The sequence below is a fragment of the Rhea americana genome, unplaced genomic scaffold, assembly GCF_003343005.1.
Source record: "Rhea americana isolate MKP2758 unplaced genomic scaffold, rheAme1 scaffold_3, whole genome shotgun sequence".
NCBI classification, from domain to species: Eukaryota; Metazoa; Chordata; class Aves; order Rheiformes; family Rheidae; genus Rhea; species Rhea americana.
Window position 1 is genome coordinate 6,762,044 of NW_028186423.1, and position 7,418 is coordinate 6,769,461.

The following is a 7,418-nucleotide window of genomic DNA, read 5'->3' on the forward strand; positions in this document are numbered from 1 at the left end:
GTAAGGTTTTCTCCATCAAAAGAAGTAGCTGGAATGCAGGGAACTTTGCTTTGGGACAGGTGATGAGCCAGTCCCTCATGAGCACAGACCAACACAGGTGACATTGTAGTAGGTATCTGCTGAAGACTATCTGAACAAAAAGAGTAAGCAGACAAAGCCTTCTGTGGAGATGGAGGTAGCCTGACAATCGCAAGCCCTTGCACTCATGGGTGACTTCAGCCACCATGGCATGTACTGGAAGGGCAGTATGACTAGACACAAGAAAGGCTGGGGAACTTTCAGAACTGAGGGGATGACAATTTCTTGACATGTGATTGATGAGAATAAGGGGAGGTGCTCTGCTGGACCTGTTATGGAGGATGTGAACGATGAAGGAAACACTGGCTGCTGTAAACATGAGATATGGTGGAGTTTACAATCCTGAGAGAAGTGAAGAAGATAAATTTCAGAATGATAATCCTGGGCTGATAAGCAGCTAAATCTGCTGATTTGGGCTTGTTCAGAAATATACTTGGCAAGATCCGATGGGGATCCMAATGGGGGAAAAGGGGCCCAGGAGAGCTGGCTGATCTTCACAGAGTTTCCTCGGAGCACAAGAACAGCCATTCTGATGTGCAGGAAGCTGAGTAAGTGCAGGAGAAGGTCAGAGTCCATAAACTGGGAACTTCTGACTGAGCTCAAAAACTAAACTAAAGTAAATAGAAGGTGCAAAACAAACAAACAAATAAATAAATAATAATAATAAAAATAAAAATAAAAATAAAAAAAGGAAGGTCTGCCTATGAGAAATACAGAAACATTGCCTGAGCATGAAGGGTAGAGTCAGGAAAGCAAAGCTCAGTTGGAATTGAAAGTAGGAAGGGCTGTAAAGGGCAACAAGAGTTTCAATAAGTACACTGAGGTCAGCCAAGGAAAGGCTGAGAAGAATATGTGCTACCCAGTGGGGAAGAGTACTACTATAAAGGATTTGGGGGAAAAAAAGAAAAGAGGTACTCCAGGGTCTTTGTGAGGGGGGCTCAGTTTTTACTGCTAAACTTTGTTTTCAGGCATCCCAGGTCACAGCCCCACAAGCAGAGTCTGTAGGAAGGAAGCATAACCCATGGCACATACAGAAGTCCATGGGGTCAAAGTAGATATATATATATAWAAAAATAGCATGAGATGGTCAAGCACTAGAACAGGTTCCCTAGGAAGGATGTGTAATCTGCATCCTTGAAAATGTTCAAAATTTAGGTAGAGAAGTTCCAGAGAAACGTGACTGAACTGTTTGACCATAGAAAGGAGGATGGCCAAGATGACCTTCAGAAGTCTCTTCCARCCTAYGTGATTTTATGATTCTATGCCTTTAATTGCATTTCCTTCTCAGTCTGCAGAACAGTGCAAGAGCTTGAGATTCTGTTCTCTCATAAGGAGAGATCCCTGTTGTAACACTGTGTGAATTTCTTCAAGCTGATTTTCTGTCAGAATCAGTTAATAGGAGAGCTACCTGTCTAGCGGCAGTAAAATATCAGAGTTGTGTAATATTCTTCAGATAGAAGAAAATATTTTAACCTTCTTCAAAGTAATTTTAAACTCTGTTTCACACACGATTTGTGTATTATCTTTCTTAATATCATGGCATTTAGGAGGAGGGGGCAATAAGTATCAGTGACAGAGTATCCTAAATCCAAACATCCTAAATCCAAACAACACCAGTATTTACTTTTTCTGCGTAACTGTAGAGAATGCATATAAATATAAACTGCTATATTGGTTGCTCAGCTCCCCTGGTCAGGCTTCATAAGCCTACCAGTCTGGTCTTGATTGAATTTCGTTGTTGGCAAGAGGTAACAAAGAGGAAAGACAAAGAGGTAAAAGATAAGGTCTTAGTCCATAGGGTGTCATGGATCAGTGGGGAGGCACTGAACAGGAAATTGCACAAAGATTATTTTGGTGTCCTTCTGTTATTCTGTTACTGTTTTACTTTGTTGTAGAAACTAGCTATATATTTAGTTTTGATTTTAGCATCATCCCTCAGCAGAAGGTTGAGCTAAAAGGTGATGAAAACTCAATGATTATGTTCTCATGTATTTGGAAATGTAAAGGTTTCTTTGAGAATGGAAACAGAAGGCATTTTTTTTCCTCCTTTTTGAAGACATTTTGTCCAAGAGCAGAAATGGCTCTAAAGACATTGCTCTGAGAATTTGAGGATACATACTGTCAGCAGATAGAAGAATGTAATAATCTCACCATATTTTCTGTATATTTTTTCAKATCCCACCAGTGACTTTTCATTCATGTCTCAGTTAAATTTGAGCCAGCTGCATTTCATCTATATGCTTATCACTCTCATGTAAAGTGACATCTGGATAGAGGTGTTGTATATGTCTTTTGAGAAGAAAACAGAGCAGTGGCTCTTCAATATGTATTACATTTATCCTGTTTCATGACTTCTAGTAGTCTGGAAGACACAGAATGATCAATATTTGCAATGTTTGAAGTTCTGTTTGTATAATAAAACACTAATTTCTACCCCTGTCAAAACATCTGAAGAAAAGGGAGGGGGAAAAAATGTATTAATACTTTTTAAAGTGCACATGATGGTTGCAGAAATCTGAAAACTTAAAAATGGTTTTACTGGAATTAATTATCATAGTTGTTTTAACAATTTAATGAAAATAATAAAATTTAATACATGTATCCGAGTACTTTGTGACCAGGAAAACCTTTTTTACCTTCTAGCATGGGCATTTTAGATAGACTGCACTCTTTCCAAATAAGCTTTATCAACAAGACCAAAAGTAACTAAAAAGTCCGTAATAATATATGATTACGAAGAGTGATAAATATAAGCTGATTTTTTGTTAATGTTGTGCAAATAGCAGTCCAGATTCTCTGTGGTTTAATCAACATAGTTTTACAGATTACACAAATTTATGCAGGGTGAGGATCTGAACCAACAATCTGCTTGATAGTAAACCTTCCTGTTTTGCCTTTATAGTAAAACAAAAATCTTTTTCTGGGTATAGATTTAGAGTGAAAGTCTAGGTCCTTTGAAACTATCACAAAATTTCCAGAAATGTCAGCTGAAGCCAAGGAACCTATTAYGATCTTCAAATCTGGTATCCTTTAAGTAAGATGAAAGTCGTAAGGCTTCTGTAGCTTGCAGGACTGCTTACCCCTAGCAAGGCTCTACATTGCTATCAGAATGACAAAATAACTCAATGTACATAATAATCAACCATTACTGTATGGAATTAAAATAAATTGAAATATGAGAACTGATCTTTGAAACAGAACATTTCCAAATAACTCTGTGCCCAAAARTTTACAGGCTTGTATCTCCGAATTTGGAGATGTGAATGTTAAGAAAACATTGCTAGTTTCCAAAGCAGAAATGTTTCCTAGAAACACAAGCTTTTGAATTTTCTTTGTGGATTTATGATCTGTTTYTGAAGAACCATATTGAGATTCCCAGAAGCCTTAATAGTCAGACATGAAGCAATGAATTGTTATTTGAGCTTAAAGGTAGCTCATTGTTCAAATGATCTTCATTCTTCATCTTCCCCTGAAGGGGACATTTTATTATCTATTTGAACTCCAAACATCATATTCATGGAAGAGAACAAACAGTATTGTAGGATAACTTAGAAACAAAACCATCAAAGCAAATGATATATATAGAGAGATCCATCTTCCATTCTCTGAAACAGTTACATTCTTGCTATACTCTAAATCCTGTTGTGATTGTGGTTAATATAGATCATCCATGTAAACAATGAAATGCAATAAAATGCTTTAAAATTTCTGTATTCTTTCCTCAATCAATAATAATAATATTGTTTTACTCTACTTTTTTTCACCAATGTATATGATAATTCCTATTTGTTCAATTTAATATAACTAAATATACATCATCACTTATTTTCATATTCCTCTTGGGATGCCCTTTTTATTATAATAGTGTCACAAAACTAACCGATTTTTTAAGAGGTGGAGAGCGTGGAGAGAGGGAAGACAAAAAAAAAAAGATATTTAAAGATTTGAGATGAGCTTTATTTAACAACCACATCTACATGTCTGGTCTGACCCTTTATTCAGCAGAGGGAAGAAGCTGAGCAGGTCTAGGCAGGGTAGTGTTCTCTCCTACTATTGCAGACCTTAATTTAATAGTTATCAAGATAAGCCCATCCTCATTTGCCAAGTTCCAGTTTCTCCTTTTCTAGTTTTATATCATCTTACTCTTACTTGAGATTATGTGAGATCCAACAGAAGACCTTTTTGAAAAGTGGAAGTCACTAGCACATAAAAAGGATAAGACCATTGTCTCAGTCTTGGTCCCATTGATCTCCATGCAGCATTAGCATGTTCATGTACTGAATGAATTGTTTTGATTATTTTGTGTAGCATTTGCAGATAAAGCTCAAGGCGATGCTTACAGCAATGAAGCATATGGGAAAGTACATGAGCATCTTGGATAAGATTCAACTTGCCCATTTTCAGAGGTCTAAAGCATAAGTTCTTATATTTTAGGGCAGGTCAGAGCAACATGTGTCATTTGATAAATCTGCATAGGTTTAAGACAGGATTTATGGGAAGCCTGTGTATGCTACTGGGTCAGCAGCTGGACACTAGGTAAAATAGAGTAAGTGACTTAAAAGGCAATAGAAGCCTTGTTTAAGCAACTTCAAGATCTAAGTGTTTATTAACTATAATTCCAAACTAGAAAACAACTCACAGGGAGATACTTACTCTGAGAACACCCTAAAATGAGAATATTCATTCTCATTCATAACATTCATAACATTCATTCATAACATTCAAGGAATTGCACCAAGGCAAAAATAGAGGGTTGACTTCCAAAACGCTTTTGAAGAATCTTTAACATTTCTGAGCCTGTTAATGACTGTAAAGGATCTTAATTCAGAATGGTGTTAATGTACACATTTTCACTCAGTTTATTCACAAATTCCAGGAGTTAAACATCCCAGTTCTATGTCCCAATGTTATGCAATTGTACAAGTACATACACATGTAATTTTCATTTCCTTAAACTTGAATATCATCACAGTCTCCTTTGTCTTCACATTACTGTATTGTATTTTGCTAATTAATGCATGCAGTAAAACTACAGTGATTTCAAGTATATGACATCTATAAGAATTATTGGGGTGGTTTATGAAAATATTTTTGTTCATGAGGTTATTAAAACGTCACAAAAAACATGCTTTGTAGAATCACAAATTCTAGTAGTATGTATATAAACTTGATTCTCAGTACTATTGGAGATTTTAATTTTAAAGGAGCATCTCTTTATGATTCATATTAATAACATAAGAGTTGCTATTATAATTATACRCAATATTTTCATAAGCCACTCCATCAATTCCCCAAAGGTCCCACACTTATTGTATTATTATACATATAATATGTATATGCTAACATTCATAGATTAATATTCAAGACAATTTTTATAAGAGAAAATATCTTGTTGTGTTATTTACTAATGGCAAAGCATCTTTACAGTCCTAAATCATAATAAATAAAACCCAGCAAGCTTAGTTCAGTATCCGCATCTGTCATAACTGTTACCCACTTCCACAACACTTTTAATAGGATTTCAACCTTCCACATCAAGATGATTTTGACAGGAATATAGTGTCCATACTTTGATCTCTATCACCTAAGGGTCCTTACTATATATAGTTATCCTGGCTATATATAGCTAGACTGACTACATAATGTTACAGTATTAATAATTCATTCTCCTACTTCATATAGTTCTGTCCATATTTTTAATATATTTAAGGAAGTTTAATCATATCATGTAGTGCAGTAGTCTTTGAATAGTGGTACATGAAATATTTTTTTTTTCTTTCGGTGTARCTATCCTCTAAAAGTCTGATTAAAAGATCACCAACACAAACAATAAAAATTACTTTTCTGAAACCAAGAACAAAGATTGGTCATTTCCAGTTCTTTTTTTAAATGTTCTTCAGGCACAACAATTGATATAACTATTGCTAGGACTCAATCTTACCATTAATGACTATATTCTCATGAATTTATTCATAGTGTTTGTATATCCCTAAGCACCATTGAGAAGAAGAAGAGAGTTTTATTTCCGTAGTGGTATTCTACTGAGGAGTATTTTGATGGAGGGATAAAAAAGTCCTAAAATATTTTAATATTCTTTAAAACATAATGTTATTATTTTCTTCTTCTGTTTCTATAGATTCCTGGACATCTACTGTCAAATACCTTTTTCTTCACATTTTCCTTTGGTGATGCTGTCTATTGAAACTCTACAAAGCAAGCATGATGTATTTCAACATACTGAAATTCATTATATATGTAAATGAAAGCTAAATTGTCAGAAAAAAATAGTCATACAGAGCTTAATTTTGAAGTTAGTCAACTTTCACCTTGTTCTGTACATATATACGTATGAATATGTAGAAAATATAAATATGTATATATAAATTAGGATCTCTCTTACACAGTGAGACTTATGGATCCCTTTACTAGAAAAAAAGTATAGTGTATTATTACTTAATTTTTGCATATGACTGATCACACTGCCAAAGCCAATGATTCACGCTTGACTTTGTCTAAACCAAAAAGTCTAGTTTCCAAGTATAATCAGAATCTCGGAACAATGAGATGGTCTCAGTAACACAAGCTAATTTGGTCTCACATTGTCCATTTTTTCAAATGACATACAGACAGTAARTTTATTCTCTTCCTTTTTACAGGCAAATTTTACCATTTTCATATCCTTTTTTTTAGTTCTTTATGACACCAATCCTTTTCAAGTTTCACTCATAGGTTATATTTTATTTACTTTTAAATACTCTGACTGTCTTCTCTTGGATTCTTTCTGATTAGGTCGGTAYCATTAGTGAAATGAGTCTCATACCACAATTTGGCTCAAAACAAGGTCCTTCAAGACATCCAGGACCTTTATATTTCATTTCCTATATATGTTTCTGTAGTTCCTTGAAAGAAAAAAAAATCAACTTCCTTCTTCTTCTTCTTCTTTTTTTTTTAAAAAAAGATTGTCAACACATTTCAATAACCAAAAAAAGCAACCACACAAAAAAAAGGAGGCTGAGAGGGGGAGAAGATTCAGGAGATGAATGTGTCCTACATAATGGTGTGAAGAAAATGCTGAAATATTGTGATAAAGAGTAATTAACTTTTAACTGTGATGAAATTAGCATCTTGATTTTTGGATTTTGTTACTAGAATACAGAATTAAAAATGCATTTCCAACTTGCTCTACTCTGTCATAACTTGCTTCCCTGGTGTTTTTGGTTTTTCATTCTYTCCCCATACTTTGAAGAATTTTCGTTCACACAATTTTTCCATAGATGTGATGGCTCATCTCACTCTCTCTTTTTTCTTTTCTTTTTTCTTTCTTTCTTTCCTTTTTTTTT